The 14,744-nt window shown below is 39.7% G+C and overlaps 1 long non-coding RNA gene across 1 annotated transcript in view; it reads right to left on the reverse strand.

The window, feature by feature from the left end:
- The window catches only part of LOC117957286, a 16,143-nt gene extending 7,082 nt beyond the window's left edge, over window positions 1–9,061 (reverse strand). The window contains exons 1-2 of the long non-coding RNA XR_004659464.1: window positions 9,050–9,061; window positions 8,063–8,065 (exon numbers count right to left, since the gene is read on the reverse strand). This is a non-coding gene — a long non-coding RNA (uncharacterized LOC117957286). The remainder of the gene's footprint in view (window positions 1–8,062; window positions 8,066–9,049) is intronic.
- Between the last annotated feature and the right edge of the window lie 5,683 nt (window positions 9,062–14,744).

Raw genomic sequence — 14,744 nt, forward strand, 5'->3', positions numbered from 1 at the left:
AGGCTTGAGGCATTGTTATAGTGTATATGGCCAGTGTGTATCTCCAGCACTGTGGTTCTGTGTTTACACATGCTGTTTTCAGCACCATGCAGGGTCCAAATGTCCCTGCAAGACCACCAAAACATGAAAAAGGGGTAAGAAAAATAACTATTGATTTAATTGCTTTCCATTCTCACTGTTTTAAGTCCAACACCTAAGTAAAAAAAAAGCATAATTGCTGTTTGCATGGGCAGTCAAATACATTGCATTTTCTGTCCTGTTGTGTTTTCTATGGAAATGGTAACTGCTTTGCATTACAATTTAATGCATAAACAAAAAAGTTAATTGTGACATTTTTGTTATTTATGAAACAAGATACAACAGCACCTTATTTCAAGAATGTTTTGCTACTGCAATCTCTCTCTCTAGATCAGAGATCTTCTCCTCAGACTTACTGCATAAGTATTTCATTCACCCTAATACGGTATGTGTTAAGTCTTTACGCTGTGCTACACGTTAGTGTAGGCCCAGTTGAATATGCACTTTCATTTTATTGAATATATAGAGTTCCCTGCTCCATCTCTCTTTCAGCTAGGGGGTCCTTTATTGACAAAAATGTTACAAGCCACTACTCTAGAGATGTATAGTATATGAACAGTTTTGTTCAGAATAATAGCAGTGATTGAAAAAATGATAAATGTATTGAGGGTTTGCTTTACTTTGAATCACTGCACTAATATTTAGTTGCATAACAATTATTTCTGAGAACTGCTTCACATCTGTTTTGCATGGAGTTGACCATCTTCTGGCACCTGTGAACAGGTATTCCAGCCCAGGACGATTGAACCCCATTCCACAATTCCGCTGCATTACTGGGTCCGGCCTCAGAAACAGCATTTTCGATGTCCCCACACAAGTGTTCCATGGGATTGAGGTCCGGAGATAACATCAATCTTGTTCATCCGGAACCAAGACTTTGCTCGCTTACTGGTGTGTTTTGGGTCATTGTCTTGTTAAAACCCATTTCTAAAGACTTTTCCGCTTCAGCATAAGGCAACATGACCTCTTCAAGTATTTTGATGTAATGAAACTCATCCATGATCCCTGGTATGCAATAAATAGGCCCAACACCACAGTTTGAAAACATCCCCATAACGTGATTTTTTAACCATCATGCTTTACGGTCTTCAGTGTATTGTGGCATGAATTCCGTGCGTGAGGATCGTCAGACAAACTGTCTGCGGGCCCTAGACCCAATAAAAGCAATTTTGCTCTCATCATTCTAGGGCTGGGCAACATACAGAAAATCAAATATCACAATATTCTTGACCAAATACCTCAATGTCGATATTGCGACGATATTGTAGTGGTGCTTTAACAAAATGTTATTTACACAATGAGACTTTTCATAAATAATGACCAGAAATGATTTAATGACTTGTGAGTGAGTAAAAGGTAAATTAAAGAACAGCTAGAACCATCTGGTATGTTCAGAAAATGACTTCACTTTACTGTATTGCACCATGTAAAACCAGGAAAAGACACTGATGCCGTATTACGATATTACAATATCTAAAATCTAAGAAGATATCTTCTCATATCATGATATCGATATATGGCCCGGCCCTACATCAGTCCACCGAATGTTGCACCATTTCTCCTTTGGCCAGTCAATGTGTAAATTTCAACCTATTCAGTACTTGTCTTTTTTTCAACAACGGGAAACTCCGAGGGCTTCTAGCCGATAGCTTTGCTTCACATAGCCTTCCTCTGATCGTAACAGTACTCACGGGTAACTTTACGTCTTCTTTGATCATTGCTTGAGCCTTTGCCATTTTGGCTATTCTTCGATCCGTTTGCATGGTGGTTGACCGTTTTTTTTCCACATCGTTGAGGCTTTGGATGCAATTTCCAGGCATTTAAAATTATTTTGGCTGAGCAACCAATAATTTTCTCTACTTCTTTATACATTTTCCCCTCTTCAGTCAACTTCTAATCAAAGTCCGCCGTTCCCCAGAGCAATGTCCGTAACGACCCATTTTGTTGAGTATTTCAGCGTGAAATGCACTATAACCAGCATGCACAACATTTGCTTGCATCCTTTCTTAAATATGGTCCATAATTGACACCTGTTTCTTCACAGAATCAATGACTTCACTAATTGACCACAACACTGCTATTATTTTGAACATGCCCCTTTCAATTACAGATCCAATTACACAAAATTAGCAGCATGCGTGTCATGTCTGTCTGTTGACATGTAACTAATGTGTAGCCTAAAGAAAACAAGTTTTAGTCATTGATTAAAGTATTTTTTGTGACATGTACAGTATGATAAAAAGGTGTGGCCAGGCACTGTCCTTTTAGCACCACATTTCTGCTTGGCTCACGCTGCTTTACTAAAACACAGCGATTGGCATCTAGTGGCATCCTATTGGCATCTAGTATTGGACTGATGGTCCTTTGCAAAATAACTATGGACCACTGATGTATTACAACTAATGTGAATACGAAGTCCCTGGGGTGTCTTTTTGTAATTTTTTGAGAGTGAAGCTTTTAGCTCGCTGCTTTTGCGTTGTCCTTCGCCATTACACACTGAACAATTCGAGTTTCAAAAACACTTCTACTCCGAGCAGAAATAACACTCACTGTCACTTAACTTTGCAACAAACTAATGGTTGACTGAGGATGGGTAATTCCATGGATGCCTAGCAAGAAAGCAAAAAGACACAACTGGTCTGATCAAGGTCATAGTCAACAAAAAAGGCAATGCAGTGTCTCTCACATGTTGCAACCCGCAAACTCCCTCCACCAGATACAGCCTAAAAAGGCAGTTTGAACCACCATGGTTCAGAAATCATCTAACATATGATTAGCCCGCTTACTTTATTTATTGAACTGTGAATACTAATTTCATGAGTTATAGAAAGTGTTCTACCAGTAACCATATACTAGAAATTGATTTAAAACAATTGAGCAACTCTGCTCCATCTCAGTTAGAGGAATTGCAGAGTAGCGCATTCCAAAAAAAAAAAATTTGAAAAAAGAAATGTCATCAGGGATAGTTTTGATATGTCATCCACAATTCACCACTGTTCAAAGCACCTGCCAAATTGTCAAACATCTCATGTGAAGATGTGCAGGATTCTGGTGAGGTACTGAACCTCAGTGACAAGCCCCCCGTCAGCACAGCGATTATTCCAATCACGCCCTGTCTGTAATCCAGGACAGAAGGTCACGCACACACCTCAAATACACACATCCATGAAAGATTGATACACAATCCATTCATAAGTACACATGCATCAAGACAAACAGCCTAACACACAATCAGTTACACAAATTTACATTCTAATGCAAAACAAATAAAAAACACGCACATGCACAAAGGCTCACACACAGTCATGGATCAATACATTAGGCCATTATCCAAGAGATGAACCATTTGGAACATCAATAGGCTCATCAATCACACAATCACAGAAAATTGCAGGGTCACTCGGGTTGCTTTTGTGTGTGATGGAACGAGTTTTACCCTTGTGTGTATTGCATGTTTCATATTTAAAAGGTTATTAATACATTTTCTAGATTAACCGGAGGTATGGATTGGTCCCACTGTCATTTTGCTATGTGTGTGTGTATGATTGTGTCTGTGTGTGTCTGCACTCGCATCTATAGCCATTGATCACAGAAAGCTGCAGTGTAGGAGAATGTGTCTCCCTGTTTGAGAGGCCTTTTTGATCACATGTAAAGATTATGAATAGGTGTCAGATATGGATTGTGTGTCTAAGTTATCGTTGCTGCATGCATCTGGGGCTGCTCTCAGTGTGTGTGTCACTCTCTGGGCCTGATCGTCTGTCTCGCTCTAGACACAGCAGAGAAGTTAAGGCGGCCAAAATTAACATAAAACTGTTCTATTTGGAAATTTGTTTTATTTTCTAAAGTATCCGGCTGTGCTGTTGCATTCTTGTGTTCTTTGTTTTTGCAGCCCAAGGGTGTCTGACAGATCGGATAACACTGGTGCCTTGCTGCGTGGCACTTCTGCAACTCGAGTGATGCGATTTACGTCTGACAACAGCAGCGTTAAGCTTTGTAGACAAAGGGGACTGGCTTGTTGCAGGTGAATGCCTGAAACCCTAAAGCAGCACCCACAAAATATATCAGTCAGTGATTGTACTGCTAAGAAAAGACCAACACGTTCAGCAGAAAGACTAAAATCCAAACAAAGAAAGTGACCGACAGCAAAGACAAACATGAATAACTGTTGGTGTGGGGATGCACACCCATAGAGGTCTGACAGGCATGTTGCCTTGCTGCTCTTTAACAGGTAAGTAATCAGCTTTTTAACTATTAGGAGTAGGTGCGCAATCCCCAAAGACTTGCGTCATGTGGATGCACAAACAGTGTTTTTTCGTCATTACTTAGAATTCCTCATGAGGGCGACTGAAACTACACACTATAGCATGCATGTTAGAGCATGTGAGGGCCATGAGTGAATCATATGGAAGAGCGTTGTGGAGGCAATCCCAGAATACTTCTTCCTGAATATCAAACACAGCCCCTTTAAAGCTCCCTTAAGGTGGGCTGACCGAACTTTAAGGTGGACAAGCTATTTTCATTTAATGAAAAGCAGCTCCCTTGAGTTTTACGCAGCAGCACCCTCCTCACCAGTGACAAGTTATTCTAAGTCTAATTTATTTATATTCGTTATTTAGCAGGAATGTAGCACAACATGACAGCAAAATCAGTGCTCTGTCTATGAACAGTGAAAGTGCAATTTAAATCAATTTGTAAGTGAAATGAATAACCCTGATAAATAATTGTGAAGCCCTATTCAGGAGACGTGATAAAAAGCTAAACCATATCACATTCAGCATCGATGTGACCCATGGAGGCTCCTCATCGATGTCTCCTTCAAAAACACACACACACACACACACACACACACACACCCACACCCACACACCCCTTTCATTTCCCACTGAACCCCCTGTCGGCGCTACAGTGTACGTTGCCATGGTAACTAAATACTCTATATTATGAAAAAGAATACACGAAATACTTCAAATGAGTTGGTACTTCCAGGGAAAGCTTTGTGGCATGTTTGTGTATGTGTGCGTCCTCATTAAAAGCACAGGTACATTGTAGGGATGTGCACTCCTGCCTCCTCTATGCTTACCACAGCAACAACAACAACAACAAAAGCCCCTCCAATGCCCCCTCTGTCAAATAGCTCAAACTCAGTGATGACACCACACTGGCATCCATGCAAGATGGGTCGGCCAGCTGTAATGGAAGAGTGCAGACATACAAATTGAAGCTCAATGTGCAGAAAACAATTGAGATTCAGGTCTCACACTTTTTACAACACTTGCCTACTCATCCTCTCATGGATATTACAGACAGCAGTGTGGCTCAGTTATTAGAGAGACATCACTCATACAGGAGGACACGTCGTTCAGCCCCAGGCTCTGACCTGAATGGAAGTGAGCCGTATACGGATCAATAAAGAGTCACATTATTATAAAATAATATGCACAGAAATGAGCATGGGAGGATTGTTCATGTTCCCAAGGATCATTGTCTCAAACACTCCAAAAATTATGCCCACCATCCATCGACAAATACAAAGCACAATTGAGGCTGTTTTATTTAATGTTGCAGCAGAAAGCTGTACATATTTTATACTTATCCAAGTCTACAGATATGTTTTTATAAGCATCAGCACAACGTCCATCACTGTCTGATTTCCTCCCCTCCTCTACCCCTCAGAAATATCTGCAGTGCCATCTGTCCTGCTGAGAGGGTCAATGGCTGTGTGCGTCGCTCTATCAAAGACCAGCAAAGTGTAAGGAAAGTGTAGCAGAAATTCCCATGACCCTTCTCACCCAGCCAAAGACCTGCTTTAGACAGCACACTTTGAGGGGAGGTACTTGTTCTCCACTACTACTACTAGAAAAGCTTTTTCCTATAAGCAGACTACCTCCTTATAAGCTACCTTAAGACTGTGCCCCATCTCGGCTTTCTTTTATATGCCAACCTGTCTCTAAAATCACTCCATCGGCCGATTTGGTCGTTCTGTTAGTAGGTTCAACTTAATTGGATACGCGAGCAAAATTTTACTTCTACGTGGGTCTTTTCTCATGAGGACATCTGGGCACCATTTCTTCCATTTAGGAGACCTGGATAAAAAGTTTCTATTCCAATTCCCACTGTAAATGGCAGCATGGTTTGCTTCAATGATTATTGATTCTCTGTCTGCAGTATCCACACAACACAGATCACTTTAATCCGTTCTGGGACGAAAGACATTTATTTTTTGTGTGGTTAGACGACACATCTGAGCACTTTGGGTTCAGGAAGCAAAGCTTTTGCAAAGCGCTACCCGTCTGGACTCCCTCCTTCCCAAATCCAGACCTGCGGGCTGGAAGAAAGTAACTAAGATTCAAGATCTGCACTTGGTCCAATTATGAGATACATTAACTGAGTATGTCCATTAGGGGTTATGTTATACCCTTAGTAAAATGCATTTCACAGGGATGTGACACTTAACACAAAAAATATGATATATCATATGACAATCTGAAGAGGACACAATGAGTATATTTTACTTTTGATGCTTAAGTACATTCTCTTGCAATACTTCTGTACTGCACCTTATTATTACTTAGAATCTAGCATTTTTAAACCACTGCAAATCCACATGGTACTGATTTATCCTTTATGGAACACATTTATGACTTGGTTGCAAAGTCATTTTTAAAACTTTCCAAAGTCAAACTTATTACTTTAAAACATAGTGACTTTTGTGATGTTTTTCAGTTAATGCTTTGGCACCTTTGTTACTTGTCACCGCTTCATGATACCAAAACAACATTTGAACGCATCATAAATGCAGTTTTAAGTCCTGCAGTCATAGAGCCATGTTATGCTTGAAAACTTATGATGGAAATTCCTTCCTCTCAATGTTTTATTGTTTGACAACACCAAGTCAACCCATTCAACATTCACTGCTGTACGTATGTCAAACAAACATGGCGCTGTGTATTTGGTGTGTGTGTGTGTGTGCACATTTGTGTGTGTGTTTTACAGCATCATGCTGCTGTGTGTATACTCATTTAAAATAGCTAGATTTTATGCTAAGTCTAAATTGTCCCTCCGAGACACGGACACGTACGCACAAACACTGAAGGATAATATATTCAATATATGACAGAGGTTAGTGAGAGCTCAGTCATTAAGCAATTCATTATACAACCCCTATGCAGACAGGTGATGGAACAGGCAACAACACAGCAACATACAGGACTTATCCAACAATGACAAGGCAAGTGTATGTGTGTGAGTATAACAAGTGTGGTGTCCTGGGAAAGAAGGGATAAGAGCCCACACAGCATCCTGGGCTTTTTGTGTTGTGGTACGGGGAGAAAATTGCAGCACATTTTGCAAATAACGACGACGAAGGTTATTCAGCGGAAGAGACCAGCAGGGACTGACTCAGATGAGGCAGGAAATGAGCATCTTGCCAACAGCAAATAACATTTGTAGAGCAGAAAAGAATAGTGGAGCTTTACCCTGGATTTCCACAGGCAGCTTTTTTCAACTGCAACGCCGCAGTGTCGGTGACGTGCAGCAGATTCCAAGGGGAATTGTGTCACCACAACATGATGCCGACGTTGTACATGTTTTGCAGGCAACTTGTTTGTGTTGATATGCGTTTTTATCGGTTTCCTTTCGGCCTATCACAAACTATGTGTTTTCTACTCCAGTCACACACTTTGCCGCTTAAAAAGTTGTGTTTAGTTTATTTCAACTAACATTAAGTATTGCTGACAAGCAGCTAGTTTGCATTTCTACATTGCTACCATGCTACTAGTATGGAAACAAAATATATATAAAAACTCAGCAGGAACACCAACTGCCTGGCCAACCCTCAGCCAAGCTGGTAGTTACAGAGACGTATCATAAAGGAAGTAAGTAAGCTGTAGGAAAATCACAATCAATTAAATATAGCATGTGTGTAGACACACAGGAGAATATATGTGCGAGTCACCCATGTGATTGTTCAAATTTGACCCAGAACCAACTTTGGGAGAGCGGTGAACATCCAGGCACTTTCGCCGCCATCAGCGGACTTTGCTCATGCCACTGTTGTTGTAGTGAATTAATTGAAGCGCAACGCTCTGTCGTTACTACAGCTGCCTGTGGAAACCCACCTTACACAGGTGGACTGAGGTTGTATGTAGAGCCAAACGGGGAAGACACAACTCCATTGTTTACATAATCTCTCTTTTGCCTTCTTTCCATCTTGATCTTGAAGGGCACACCGATTAAGACACAATGAATCACACAACCAGAAACCACATGCTCACAGCCTAACAGATGCAATGACAGTGTACACGTTACACTACCTCACAAGGCGTGTGTACACACATGCACAGCCTGACAAAAGCATACAGGTAAGGTATTCTCCATTTGATTTTCCTGCAGGTGTGACTAATTGTCTTAACATGGGTACACTTCTCCCCTTGTTTGTCCTTGTTTTTCCCCTCTCCTCTCTTCAGTTCCTGTCCTTTCCTCTTCTCCTATTCACCCGCCACCTGTCCTGAACTCCTCCAGTCTTCTCTTTTTCTGTTCTGCTCCCTATAAATCTGTCAGTCCATCTACAACCTGGCCTGACCTGACCAAGGACACACATACACACCTCGATTAGGATGGCACATCGTAGATGGCAAACTCAATGTCATTCATTTTTAATGAGAGATTATGGTGAAAGTGGACACAGCTGAGTCTGACTGCACACAGCAGGAGCTAAAATAATAGTTTCAACAATTCCAAACTGTCCTGTGCAAGAGAGTGTCAAAGATGTTACCAGTAAGAGAGAAAGTCCTTATTTCACGTTTGGTAAACTCTTGAAACTTATTTGTTGGATTGGATGGTAAATGTTCTTTTCTTTGGCGTATTTAACTTTCATTGGAAATCTTAAACTGCCCCAATTTTAATCAACCAAAAACGGTCCGCTTGGTGTTTCTGGTCTTGACATTAGCTCTTAAATTAGACCAAATGTGACTAAATTGCCAATGTTTAATTTCCTTATTACATTTTTTATTTTCTTTTGTCGAGCCGTTTTCCAATAACTGTATCAGTAGTTCATTTAAGGACAGTTACTTTAGTCCGGAAAATGAAAAATAATATGACAGACCAAATGATTATAGAGCATAATATGATCATGTCTAATGATAGGCTAAATACACGGGTGTGTATAAAACTAGTACTTTTTTGTGAATGTCAGTATTTTATTTGTGTAGAAAGTATCTAGGGTAAATGTCTAAAACCGAGAGTTGGCTGATAGACTGGAGGGAAGAGCCTCAGCGGGCAAAAAAACAATCACCTCCTAGAGGAACTGTGATATGGTCACCATTATAATAACAGACCTCTGACCCCTAACACAGCAGCATCAGTGGTGAGTACCGATCAGCTGACTTAAGCAGCAACAACAGAGATGGTACATTATTCCCATACTAGTCTGGATCAACAACAGTTCATTTCCAGGATTATCACCGGAACATCAAGCGCTGCCGGATGTCACTTGCCTTCCACTCCTGTGTATTGCCGTTATCTAACTCCGCTCTCTTCGGGAAACCACAACCAATTTCAAACTAGCAAGCTACATGCTGATAATGGAAAAGTTTTAAATAAAATTTGGATTGTGCAATAATGCAGGTTCTTTTGAGGAATGGTTGTAAAGATTTACAAAGAATATATTCACCGCAGTTACTATCTTACTGAAAAAATGGGTACGGTCGGTGTGACTTGGGAGTGGACTCAGAGCAGCAAGTGCATTCTGGGATTTGGTTTTCTTTATCCACGTGAGCCAAAAACACATATTCTCGCTTTTCTCAGCCTAGAAGACACCAATTTCTAAAGAGAAATGTCACATTTATATTTCATAAGTGACCCAATTTAAAGATATATCCCTTTAAAAAAGGTAAGAAAAGCAACCAAAAGAGCGGAAGACCTAATCACTTCTTCCATTGTCTTTGCCCAATTTGGTCTCTTTAACTCTCTACACATATGAAATGTTATATTATATTTTGGAGACAGGATGTATTACTGGCTACATTACCAGGAAGTCTAAAAACCAAGAAGAAAAAAGGAAACACAGCGACGGAAAAAGCAATAGAGGGGATAGATAAAAGAAATGAAGAGGAGGCAAACAAGAGAGACTGTATGGCGGGAAAAGAGAAGACCTTGAATGATGGGATGGCAGTGAGTGAGCAAGTATTAAAAAATGAGAGAAGAATTGAGACAGGAAGAGAAAGACCTCCACCTTCCTATCTCTGTTGTCATCTTGTCTTTACCGTTCATTTCCCCCCGTTTCCCTTTTTCTCTGGCGATCCCCTCATCCGTCACTCACTTTATCTCCACCTTGCTCCTTCCTAATGCTCTCCCCCTTAACTCCACAAGGATCATTATCATTCCCTGCTTTCTCTTGCTGCTTCATTTAATCACTCTTTAACTCCCCTTGATGCATTTGTTCCCCATTTTTCTTGCCCTGCCTTTTTTTCCCTGCTTCATTCACCATATTTCTCCGTCTCATTCACTCATTCTTTCTTGCCCCACTCCCGTCTTTGTTCGCTTCAGTCATCAGCTCTCTGCTGTTTCTCCCTCACTTGTTAAAATTGTCTTTAGTGCTGGAGAGATTCTCCAGTCAGTGCTTGGTGGGAACTTTCATTTTCTTTATATTTAATATCCCTCTCTCATGCAAGTTTTTCCATTCACTTCATAATTTATGTTCCTCCTTTGTCTTCCTCTGTCGCTCTCATTTCACCTCTGTATTTTCTGGACATTCTCTGCTTATTTGTACAGAATTTTCTATTCTTTTTTTACATTATTACTTAAGTACTAATTTTAAAAATCGCTCGTTCACTACACAATTGCTTTGTCTCCAATTTCACCTGGCCTTACAATAGCTCCAACACTATTAGCATGTCTAATCTACACATCTTTTTTCATTAATTTAATCACCTAAATAGTTATAGTCACACAGTGTTCATTCTCTAAACCAGGGGTCTTCAACAGGGGTACTGCATGGGGGTCGCGAAAGTTTTGGTTGATTAGACTTTTTTTTTATATTCCCCCCCCCTACAATTTTTTCCACTAATTGAAATGTCTTTAAATACATTCAAATACATGAATTCAACACACTGTAGTAAACAGATAAATTGAGGTCTTATAGTGACTATAGGACCAGTTTGATATAACACAATTTTATACAATATATATAATTAGGGGGTCCCCGCGCCATCTCGCCATCAGTTTGGGGGTCCTTTGCCTGGAAAACGTTGAAGACCCCTGCTCTAAACAATAATTTACCCATTCAAGCATCTTCCAGTCTAGTTGACCTCTCCTGGTGTCAGTGTTCTCAATCTAAAAGGCCTCTTCAATGATTTAATGACATGACATGAGTAACTGATTCCTAACCTGTGCATTATGGGAAATTACATAATGTCAGATATCATCAATGCTCTCAATGCAGGTATTTGGTGGCTGACATGACCAAAGAAACAAGAAAAATACCAATATAACATAATTGTAAGGATCATAGAGCAAAAAAACAGACTCATAGGTCAGTATAGTAAAAGCTAATTAAACTGCTACCTTTCAGAAATTGTGACGTATTTACTGTTTCTTTGACATTTGATTAGTTTAACCATTAAAGACGATTAAACGCTGTTACCGTAGTTGCAGCTCTGGATCTTTGCACAGAACGATCTATCTTAAAATCCGCTAAAGCACTATCTATTGTGCACTCTTACTGGTTATGTCTGATATTCACATTAACTAACAAGTGTTGATCTCTGCAATACCTGGGGTCTGTTTTAGAAAGCAGGTTTGGTGAAAACTTGAGTTAGTTAACCCTGAGATGAAGGAAACTCTGGGTTCTGTTTCAAAAAGGGAGGTTAATCAAACCTGAGAGAGACAAGGGTATCTCCAGCCTCTTGCATAAAGCGAGGTAATTCAACCTCAGAGTCAGTTACTATGGTAACTGAGCCTGTGAACCTAACCTGGTCTGGAGCAGGTTTTCTTCAATAAACCTCGAGTTTCACTCAGGCTCCTCCCTCTGACTCAGCGCTCTTTCATTTCCTCATTCATTCAGTCTGCATCAAACTCATTTTAGTGCAATTTGTTATCTGCATCAAGAAAAAAACAGGGTTGGTTTATTAACCATGTTAGGCAGACTATAAAACGTTTTTGTTAAGAACATGGCATTTCTTTTTGTCTGAGATGCTGTTGATGAAGGAGCACATTCCGACCAGTTTGTTTGTGGTTGTTACCATGGTGAATCGTATCATGGCTCCGTTCATTCAGCCTTTTTATTGTGGTGGTGCACACACTTAACTCTGAATGAACCTACTCTGATTTGATTAAACCAACTCAAATCAGCGGTTCTGGAAATAAAAAAAAAATAAGAAATCAGAGTTTCCCATCTGAGGGTAAATCAACTCAGAGATCAGGGTTTGTTAAACATCCTTCCTGAAACAGACCCCAGCTCCTTTGTTGGTGCTGCTGTTTTCAAATACACAATAGGCCTAGAATAAAAGAGTGCATCCAACTCAGGTGTTTTAACCAACTACATAGGTCTACAAAAAGATCACAGAGTAGGCTATAAATGTTTGTGAAATGTTATATAGGCTCATTCTAAAAAGGTAAGATACATATGAGGTAGCCTATACAAAGTTACACAAAACTTTAAATCCTTTAAAAAAAAGGTTATTGTGACTTTTTCTCAGAGATATCCACATACAAGGAGGGTAGGGGTTATTTCTAATTGATGCATATTAAATCAGCAAGATAGTAGTGGCAACGGTAACAGATGAATCCAACTTCTACAAACTGTATGTTTGAGCAAACATGAATTAAAAAACACTGCAAAGCAGCCACACATTGTTCATCAACCCAACAAGAAGCCAAGTGGATCCAGGCAACAACTGACGATGTACGAACACACCTAAGACATCACCAGCATTAAGTGTAGCAACACAACGCCATTAATTTATGCTTTCATTTAGCAATGCCAACTTTTTGTAAAATGTCGCCCCACGCCTACACAATACTGTTGTAACAGTAAAATATGTATAGGTAACATTAGTGTTGCCATTTCAATTGCAAAATGGGAAAACTCACCTGGTATCAACGAAGTCGACACCTATGTTAGCGTTGGCTACTGTCGCCTATGTGTTGTGTTTCCTTTTCTGGTTGAACTTCGCGCTGCTTGACAATATCCATTTTTCTTCCTCACTTGGGAAACAGTTTATTGACTTTTTGTGGCGAAAAATCCGCGCAAAAGTACAAGTTTATCCTACAATAGTCCATTTATTGTTCAACACCACACACAGGCGTGGACGGACGCCATTTTCCCAACGCCAAATAGGGTCAACTAATCAGACTAACCACCTGTCAATCACCCATCAAAGGTTACGCCGCTGACGAAAGAGCTGTGATGCGCGAGCTTTTTCTGTCTGTGCGGAAACTGAGTGTTTGACTCCAAAATAAAGAAGATAGTAGTAAAATATAAAGAAAAGTAAAATAATAATAGTAGGTTAAAACAAGGATTAAACTATTTTAGTGACATTTAGTAACATATAATTTTACTTTGAAATGGGAGTAACTGTTAGCTATATAACTCCAATTCAGTCATGGCTTGCAACTCTTAATTTAGATTTTTGGAGTAGAAGGTATGAGGACATTTGTTGCATAAATCCTTCGTTCTTTTAAGTGCACAGTTTGCCTTGACGTTCACCTACACAGAAAAGCAAGACTGCATGGAAGCAATTATTATCAGTCTCTCTCACACACACACACACACACACACACAAATGAAATGCAAAATGGCAAAAAAAATAAATAAAACCAGGTACTTTCAAGTTGTAGAGAAGTAGAGAAATAAAAGACGGGCAAGTGACCAAACCTTTACTTTATTTCCAGATACTTCAACCCTTTATAATTAAGTGCATATACCTATAATTAAAATCCTAAAAAAAAAAACATCAATACAAATTTGGCATTCCACAGCTAGGTCTCTTATCCCTGGCGTCATTTCTGGGGAATATGAAAGGGTGACAAAGAGATGGAAATAGGAGTGGGAGATACAGTATGTAGGAGAAAGGAGTGATGTCAAGAAGACGCTGAGAATTTTACCTGAAGGTATGCTGAATAATGAAACGATGAAGAGGAGGGTGGAGAGGAGAGGTAAGGTGAGGTAGGAGCTGCCATCACCTCATTCTCTCTCGTTAGCTTTTCTTTGTCAATATTTGTTTTCCTTACTCCTGTTTCTTCTTCTTCTCCTCTCTTGTTGACAATCCATAAGGTATTTTAAGGTAGCTTACACACATTGGAATAATTTACCCGCATATTTTTATTAAAATGATCTATACTTAACACACTCTGACTATTGACATAATTAAGTTGTTGAATATTTAATGAGAGTGAGGTCATGATCGTAGAAAACAGATGGTAAAATATTTATTTTTTCTAAGCCATTCAATGTATTATGAAGTGGAACCTCTTCAACTTTTCAGACTGTCAAAGGGCAGTACACTTCAACCCTTGTGTTGTATTGAAGCAAATCAATGGAGTGCACATGGGCGATGAGCAGTGTACCAGTTATTAAATTAAACCGTGTTCACTGAGTTGGTGGAGAAATTGTGCTACTTTGACCCATGTAAACACTACAAAACATAATATTGCCTAAAGCTGATAAC

The sequence above is a fragment of the Etheostoma cragini genome, chromosome 14 (assembly GCF_013103735.1).
Source record: "Etheostoma cragini isolate CJK2018 chromosome 14, CSU_Ecrag_1.0, whole genome shotgun sequence".
Taxonomy (NCBI): domain Eukaryota; kingdom Metazoa; phylum Chordata; class Actinopteri; order Perciformes; family Percidae; genus Etheostoma; species Etheostoma cragini.